The sequence below is a fragment of the Phacochoerus africanus genome, unplaced genomic scaffold, assembly GCF_016906955.1.
Source record: "Phacochoerus africanus isolate WHEZ1 unplaced genomic scaffold, ROS_Pafr_v1 Scaffold_43, whole genome shotgun sequence".
NCBI lineage: Eukaryota > Metazoa > Chordata > Mammalia > Artiodactyla > Suidae > Phacochoerus > Phacochoerus africanus.
Window position 1 is genome coordinate 1 of NW_025927414.1, and position 9,175 is coordinate 9,175.

A 9,175-nucleotide genomic window follows, 5' to 3' on the forward strand; every position below is an offset into this window, starting at 1 on the left:
TTTAACCCAAGTCCTGGTCTATAAAACTTTTTTAAAAAATCTGTGTCTTGATATCACCAGAGGTGGTCTGAGACCATCTAAAGATGAGGGGAGGACTATTCATCTCATTTCTATGATTCACAGAGCAACCAGTATTTTTTCAGACAACTATTCCTAAATGCTGGTTCTGTGCAAAACACTTCAAGAGTTATAGGATTTCTCTCCAAAATGCCCCAGGCACCACTCTAAGGGTGGAAGCTTGTGCTCTGCTCCCTCACAGTCCTGTAGGCCATGCCTCTCCTAAAGTTTGCATTTGGGGCCCCTCTACAGAGGCGCTTGTTTATTTGTTGGGAATATAATTCATCCTCCTGGACTCCCAATCCCCTTGCCCCGAGAGTGTTTTCCTGAAGGCCCCTAGTCCTCAGTGGTAACCTCCTCCTCTCCTGACCTGTGTCCTCTCTCAGGTATCAAATGTGTCAGCAGCCCTCAGATGCTGAGAGCAAATGTTTGTTGTGTCTAAGGAGGTGGAGGAATTATCCAATTGCAAACCCTTTACCTTGAATAGACACATAATTTGTATTTTGCCAAATACAAATTTTATTATTGCGTTTGTGACTTAGACTCCTGAACACTTGTTAAGCTCAGAGTGTTAAAGCTGAGGCAGGGGATTCAGTGATGATCTTGTCTCTCTTGAGAAGCTCATGTCACAGAATCCAGTGACCTTCGGTTGTTCAGTCGGTCAGTGGAAACCACTGGGCTTCTCACTTCCTCTGTGTCTGGAAGAAGTTGCCTTCTTTCCTTTACGTGTGTGCGAGTCTTCACTTAAAGTTTTTATAAAGTATGTTCACTGAGGGGCTTATTGGGCAAGATTAGTCCTGCTGCTGCTACAGTAGTTTGGACTCATGATGAGGTAAGAGCAGTAAAGGGAAGTAAAAGAAAGGGAAAGGGACTACAGTCTCTTTCATTTTCCAGACTTTAGGTTTTCTGTTTCTCATTGCACCTTTCCTAGAAAGTAAAATCTGCGTTGTTTTGTGGGCAAAGAGAAAACAAGTATAAGTCTGAACGTCATGACTGTGAAAGAAGGGAAGTGGTTTTCCCCTGACCCAATGACATATTCTAAGTTGGCAAACTTCAGTGCAGCACAAGTGGGGACAAGGCTATGCAGGGGGAAAGGGTGAGGCCAGTATGTACAACAGGAAGGCAGGCACGTGGCTGCTTCTGCCAGAGGCTCAAAGAAGACACACTTCTTGGGTCACGTGACTGCCTTGAGACTTGTAGAATGAGCCACGTGAATTTTTTAAAATTTAATCCTCATGCGATCGGTTTTGAAGAGAGAAGGAAGAAGTCAGCTTTCAATAAGCTGGAAACCAGAACCCCAGTTGGTAGAAGGCTAACCCTCTCTGGCAGGATCTTGGAGATCAGCCTTGCTGAGCATCTGTCTAGGTGAAAAATCCACTCAGGCAATGAAAAGAGTGCTTAGGGAAAGCTAGAATTACAAGGAAGGGACTTAGATGATTCTAGATGGTGATCTCAATCTGGATATTAAAAAGTAATTGCTGAATAGTATAACTTGTCTATCACGAACTAACTACTTTGTAAGTGCTTGAAAATGTTTCCACAATCCTCTCATTGGCTCTGTTTTTGATCACATTCACTTAGACAGCTGGAGGGAAATATAAATCTGGATGGATAAACTCTTTCAAGTGTACTAATGTACAAGGGCAAACGTGAGTGAGGGGCTTTACAGTGATTTGTCTGGAACAGCTTATTAAAGAAAGTGAAGGGTGGAAAAGAACATGATGTTTAGGAACGAAGGAAATAATTGGGAAGAAGAAAGTGTGATGACAGAAGACGGTTAATTGCATTTCAGTTTCCAATGTTTGCTGTTGTTGTTTTGTAGGACAGCAGGGAGTGTGGTCTGAGTCAACAGAAGTGACTTTAAGTTCTAATGAAAAGTATTGAAAATCTCTATTATCTCTATTAAGTAGTTAGCAGTGAGTAGATTTTTGAAAACACAAGGAAAAAGCAATCTATGATTTCATGAGTAATATCTTCATCGCAATATAGTAAAATAAATTTGTCTTTGTCTTTTTAGGGCATGCCTGCAGCATATGGAAGTTCCCAGTCTAGAGGATGAACCAGAGCCATAGAAGCCAGCCCATGCTCCAGCCACAGATCGGAGCCACAGCTGTGACCTAAGCCACAGCTTTCAGCCATGCTGGATCCTTAACCCACTGAGTGAAGCCAAGGATTGAACCCACATCCTCATGGATGCGAGTGGGATTCTTAGTCCACTGAGCTGCAATGGGAACTCCTAAAATGAATTTTTTTCCCATTCCATTTTATTAACCCCTAACAGCAGACAGCTGCAGGTTATTCATTTGTTATTTATTTATTTATTTATATTGGAGTACAGGTGACGTACAAAGTTGTATTAGTTTCATGTGTATAGCAGAGTAAATCAGCCACATATAGAAATATATCCATTTTCTTTTCCTGTGTAGTTTATTACAAGCTATTGAAGCAGATTTTACTCTGTCATTCTGTATGTTCTGGTTAATCATTATTTCATACAGTAGTGTGTGTATATGTTATCCCCAGCCTCCCAATTCTTCCAATGCCTCCAATGGTTTCACCTATTTTATCCATAAGATTGGTCTTAAAATGTGTGAGTTTGTTTCGGATTTATAAATAGGCATTTATTTTTGTGACACTTGCTATTTCTCATGACTTTAAGAATGAAGAGAAAGCACCTAACAGTGTCTAGCCATATAAACGCTGACATTTCTCCTTTAGGATGAAAACTAAGAAGTCACTCTTGGAGTTCCATTCGTGGCTCAGTGGTTAACGAATCTGACTAGGATCCATGAGGATACAGGTTTGATCCCTGGCCTCGCTCAGTGGGTTAAGGATCACAGTATTGCTGTGAGCTGTGATGTAGGTTGCAGACGCAGCTCGGACCCTGCGTTGCTGTGTCTGTGGTGTAGGCCAGCAACTGTAGCTCCAACTGGACCCCTGCTCTGGAACGTCCGTATGCTATGCCACGGGTGCGACCCTAAAAAGCAAAAAAAAAAAAAAAAAAAAAAAAGTCACTCAATCTGATTCCACAGGAATGAAGTCACTGGACTTTAATACATCCTGAAAGGAGGTCAGGGTAGGGATCAGGAAGGAGGCACTCTGTGCTCTGGGAAAACTGACAGTGCAGGCCTTCAGGTTCATTTCAGGAGAAAGTTTTATGAACCCAATTTCTTACCTCTTCTCACACCTAGAAAAGAAGTAAAGTCCTTAGCAGAGACATCTGCTTCTCTTGACAAGCAGCAACCCTTTACCATGATGTGTCCTTGATGGGACGTACCCTATTTGCCAAAATCATATATATACTGGCCCCCCCCAACTCCCTGAAGCAGATCCTTAGAGCTGTCCTCCAGGCTCTAGTCCTTAGAAAATCCTCCCAAATAACTGAACTCCCAGCTTGCATGGTGTCGGTTGTTTGTTCAGTCCACAAGGACCTCACTGGTTTCCCAGGAGTCCTCTTCAGTTCAGCCTGCTGTACTCATTCCCAAAGACCAGTCTGCCTCTCCCTCCAGCCCAGACTGGACCTTCTGTTGTCTACTGAGAGCCCAGTAAGGAGTCTCTTTTTATTGTTCTAACTAATGGTTAAGACATGGATCCTGATTAGGGTTTTGAATGACCAAGGTGGAGGAGTATATGTGATTCCTAGACAGAGGCAGTGGAGGTTTTTAAGGGTGCTTAGGACTTCCTGCTGTGGTACAGTGGATCGGCCAGGACACAGGTTTGATCCCCCACCCTGCATCTGCACCTTAGGTGGCAGTGGCAGCTTGGATCTGACCCTAGCCCCAGGAACACCATATATCCCAGAGGAGAGTCTGGTTTGAACTTAACAGTCAGAAAAACTTCTTAGATTAGTTGTGTTGTTGTTGTTTGTTTTTCTGCAGCATATGGATGTTCCCAGGCTAAGGATCAAATCAGAGCTGTTGCTGCTGGCCTAGCCATGTGTGTGACCTACACTACAGCTCACGTCAATGCCGGATCCTTAACCCACTGAGCAAGGCCAGGGATCAAACCTGCGTCCTCATGGATGCGAGTCAGATCTGTTAACTGCTGAGCCAAGAACTCCAGAATAGTTGTCTTAATTCATGTTTCTAGTCTCAAATTATTAAAGCATCACAAAACAATACTGCAGGATTGAAATAAAATATTATTTAAAACAGCATTCATTGATAAGAGGACATTTTTTGCAATAATTTAGGACTGTTTTTTTTGTTTTGTTTTTGTTTTTGTTTTTTTTTGCTTATTGTGTGGTTGCTAATTCTGAGGAAGTTTTCCAAACCTCTAAAAGACTTGAGATGTTCCTTTGACTTTGAATGTCCCTACTTAGTGCAATATGCAGCAGCTTCAAAGAAAACAGACTGATCCATTATTGTCCACTTTTCAAATTGCCTAAATTACATAAATGTGTTTCCAGAAAGGTCTTTGTTGCTTTGAGAAGTCTTCATCTTCCAGTGTGCACATTGCTGAGCACAGCATGTCCTCCTGGGAAGGCTCTACCCCACTGGTTGCTAAGGTATCAGAATCCCTGCCTGTGTGCCTTCTGTTCAGCATGGCTTTATTCTTTTCACCTTTCAAAGAGGCTGTATCATGATGCAAAGTGAGAAACTCCTTGGATGGCATTGTTCCCAGGAATACCCTTCTCTGCTCTGTGATGACTTGCTGGGTCCTAAGGAGGAAACAGGTTTTCAGCTGGCACTGGAGGAACCCTCATCCCTTCTGATGCTCTGCAAGCTGCTGTGGTATCAGTGTCCCCCATGCTGGGGACACCGCTAGGGGCCATGTGTTTGTGTGCTCCCTGTGCTCTCAGCATCCACTTCAGTCTTCTCATTTTCCGAAAAGGAATGTTCTGGAGAAAGTGTTGCCTCAGTGCAGCTCATGCATGTTGTTCCTTGTCCCGAGGATCTGCTGCTGTTCCAGTGAAAGCTTAAAACATCTCTGTTCCTGTTCCAAGTTCTCCAGCTGCTGCTGACTTTCACCTCCATGTATCCTGGGCTTTGGGCTTTTTGAATCAGTGAGAGTCCTGAGCCAGGGGAGACCCTCCTGATGCCATCCATGTGGAAGCGCCCAATAGAGGCACAGCTGAGCTCCTGAGTTCTCCTAAAGTTCAGTGTTGGGCAGGGTTCCCTCTATTTCCTGTGTTTCTTGGAAGCTGGACAGTCTGGACCTGCAGTGCTTGGCAGGCAGAGAGCCTGGAGTCACACTCTAGTGAAACCTCGAACTTTCCCTCAACTTCTGCTTGCACTTGGTGGACTTTCTTGTCTTGAAGGGAAATTAACAGCCTGAAGCCCTAAAGAGAAAGGAAACAGCTGTGTGCATGGGCAGTACAGCTTAATGCAGCCTGTGATGAGGCATTTCTATACTGGGAAGATGGAAAGTATTGTGATGTTGCAGTGCAAGAATGGGATCCAGGAAAGCAGAGAGGAAGAGGAAAGTGTTCCAGGTATGAGGATCAGCAGATAGATATGTAGTATATTAAATGTAGTATATCTTATGGTGTCTCTATTTTATATACGTGTACCACAGACATGTATATGTATTATATTATTGTGTGTACAATTCTATATGGTTGATGAGACACTATTTCCCAATTCTATTTTGCAGACTGTCAGTGTTGTGCAGTCAGTTACACAGAGAGGGGTAGGAGAATTCATTATTTCCGTTTCTATTTATACGAAAACAAGAAAATAGTCACTACCTGTTTAGCCTTCACTCAGTGGATGAAACGCTGCTAAGTGCTCTTGAATGTTTCATACTTTCTACTCCTCAGAACAGCTCTAGGAATAGTTTCACTTTACATTTGAGGAAACTGAGGCTGAAGGAAGTAACGTGGTCCCCCAGAATCACGTATGTCCTGGCAGCATCTAGATTCAATACAGAAGTCCACTATCCCCATTAAATAATTATTAAAGTTTCATCTTTTGCAGTTCTCCTTTGTTTTCTTCTTCAGTGCTTTCTGAAGGTTCTTCTTCCCTGGCTGAGTCCTAACTGCACTGGCTCCTCCATCCTCTGTGCCCTTTGCAGAGTCTCCTTCTCTGTCTCAGGCTTAAAAGTTCAAGGTCCTCATAAGCTTTAGGTCATCTTTTCATTCTACAGCCTGCTGATAAGAAGGACATTCCCTACCATGTCCTGATTTCTAAACATATCAAAGTTGCAAATTAATATCTCCAGGATATCCATTGTTGCAGATTCCAGAGCCACACACCTATCTACCAATGGGAAATCTGTCTTGTTTTTTTTGGGGGGGGTGGGGGCACTTTCTAGAGCACATCTGCTTTCTCCCCTTCTTGAGAGGCCTCATTCGAGATTATGGCAAGAGAATCCCTCTGCCTCTCTCATTCTCATTGAAGCAGGCAACTTAATTGAAATAATTTAACATAATTATTGTTCTTATGTCTTTCTCTGCCAAACTAAAAGCTCCAGAAGAAGAGTTTTGATATTTGTTTTATCCACCTCTGTGTTCTTACAGCAGATAGGTGAACTATCACGTATCTGATGTAAGAATGAGAAGTTTTAAAAATATAATCAACGGAAAGAATTGAGTAGAATACAATCATCCAATGTTTAGTGTGGATTGCAATTTTAAACTCTTTCTTTATATGGGAATAAACAACTCCAAGATGTCTTCTAGGGAAAACGTCATAAAGTAACCAAAAATAATTTGATAAAAGATAAAGGTAAGCCTGTTTGTTAGATTTGAATATGGTATAAAGTTGCTCATGATATTGTATGTACAAAAGAATTTTAAATAGCATACATGGTCTGACTGAGATGAAGCAGATGAATACATAAATAGGTAACTTAGAGCCCTTTGCACAAAAAGCACTGTTATTTTAAACTCCTGGTCTGATAATTCCTAACTCTATACTCTCTCTGGTTCTAGTTCTGATACTTGCCCTGTCTCTTCAAACTGTTTATTCCCTTTCCGTTTCTGTTGAAAGTTGAATATGGTATATGGGGTAAAAGGAATTATGGTAAATTGGCCTTCCGGGTGAGAATTTGCTAGGAATTTGACTTTGTTTCCCTCTGGTCCTTGGCTCTGTTTCTGTCCTCTTTATGAAATGCGGATGGGGCATGTCAGTCAAGCCACCTCATCCATCTTGATTTGCCTTCTTGAAAATGACTTTATTAGACCTTTTTTCAAGAAGCCAATATAGGAGAAAGGTCTATGTCTTACTCACCATTGTATCATGAACACAGAATTCATAATAATTAGTCAAAATTATGATTAACAAAGGATATTCTTAGGTTATTTTTCTGTCACACCTCACACCACAAGCTTCTGTTAACCTCCCATCAGAACCTTTTATTGAAGTAATGAATAGTCATTAGATCATTGAGTACATTTCTGTGGAGCTTCTTGATTCATGATTCTCCATGTCACAGTCAAGGCGCAGGGCAGGGAAGACGTAAGGCACATGATGCTAGAAAACAGTAGCTTTCTTTTCACCGTTGATTTCAGAATCTTAACTTTATATATGTTCTCTTTTAGTCGCTATTTTTCTGCAGGGTTGTCTTGCAGCTTCTGAATTATTTTCTTTCTTCTTGAATCAGAAACCAAAATAGAGAGGTAAAAAGGGAAATACAGGTAGTCTATAACTTTAGTTTCCATAATTTTCACTATGTCATAGTTTTCTTTCCTCCCTCAACTTTCTTAGAAAGCTCTCATTGCCTTTGGATGCACTGAGGTCAAAGAAAATCAAAAGCAAATGTGACCATGAGGAGAATGAAAGTAGTAAAATGAATCCCCAGGTGAAAAAAACAAGGGGCATTCTCATCTGTCATCACCCTCCCGCCTTTTCCAGGATGGTTTCTGCTGGTGAATCCCACCCAGTCAGCTCTCACTAAGGTGACCAATGCCATCTGTTTTCTCAAGTAGGGAGCACTCTCCACCTTCAGTTTAAGTGAACACATTGTGTTTTCTAAGCAGTTTCAGACTTTCACACAGTCTTCTCTCCCTTCCCTCTTGTCCTGTTAACCCATGATCATTCCACCACATTTCCTTTGCAGGACTTCCCACCGTCTTAAGGATAAGTTCATACAATTCGAGTTTATATTCACTTCTAACTTGAATGTCACAGTGATGGGGAAGTGAATTGCATCATACAATTATTTAATCAGGTTGCACATTCAGGCTTGGTTTTTTTTTTTTTTAATTAAACAAATACAAGATGTTTCCTACAGTACAATTTTAATAAATAAAGGTAATAAATAGATCAAATACAAGGATGTTTTATAAGGTGCATGTAACGTTAAATGTACAAAAATACTTAAAATCTTATAGATAGATAAATAAATATTTAAATAGATAAATAAATAGATCAGCAAGGGATCTGTAGAGAACCAGTGCCTGAAGAGTAGAACAGGATTTTGCGTAATGCTTCTGAAAACTTTTGACAGATTGATTCATTTCATGGCAGGATGACAGAAGAAATGAGGGGCTGTGACCTGGCAGCACAGGAGGAAGTGTGAGGCTTGTTAGTCAGTGAGAAGCATTTCCGAGATGAACCAGGTGTCTGTCACTCCTTCTTCCTGAGTCTGTCTTGCAGGTTTGTGGAGGAAGAGAAGGCTCTCATGACTTCTGCCCTGACGATCTCCCAGGCACAGGGGCTGTAGCTCTTCTCTTGCAGATAGAGGGTGAGTCTGTGGAAGTATTTCCTCATCAGCCAGGATGGAGTCCTCCTCCAGCAGGGGGGTCCCTTCCAGCCCCACCTCCTGCATGACACAGGCTTCCAGGTCCCTGAGCTGCTGATCCAGTCCAGTGCAGAACTGGTGCAGGAGGCTCTCATCCCAGGCAGCAGCCGAGCCCTCTGTGCTGAAGAGCTGGAAGGTCTGCTGGAGCATCTCATGCACCAGAGCCATGGCTTGAGCCTTCTGGACCTGGTTGCCCCCCAAGGCCTCTTGGGGGAATCCAAAGTCCCTTCTGTGGTCCAGGCATGAGAAGGGGGAGATTCTCCTCATTTGTGCCAGGAGCCTCAGGGCCCTGGTGTGAGCCAGGCTGTGGGTCTGAGGCAGGTCACAGCTCAGAGAGCAGATGGCATTGCAGCTGAGCAGCACCAGGGCCGTGAGGAAGGCTGAGGTTGGGGCCATTGGGGACCTTGCAGATGCTGCTGTCCTGGCTGAGGTG

General features: G+C 42.6%; 1 pseudogene; it reads right to left on the minus strand.

Annotated features, from left to right (window-relative positions):
• Window positions 1-8,567: 8,567 nt before the first annotated feature.
• LOC125119298 (interferon alpha-1-like) lies at window positions 8,568-9,175 on the minus strand (annotated as a pseudogene).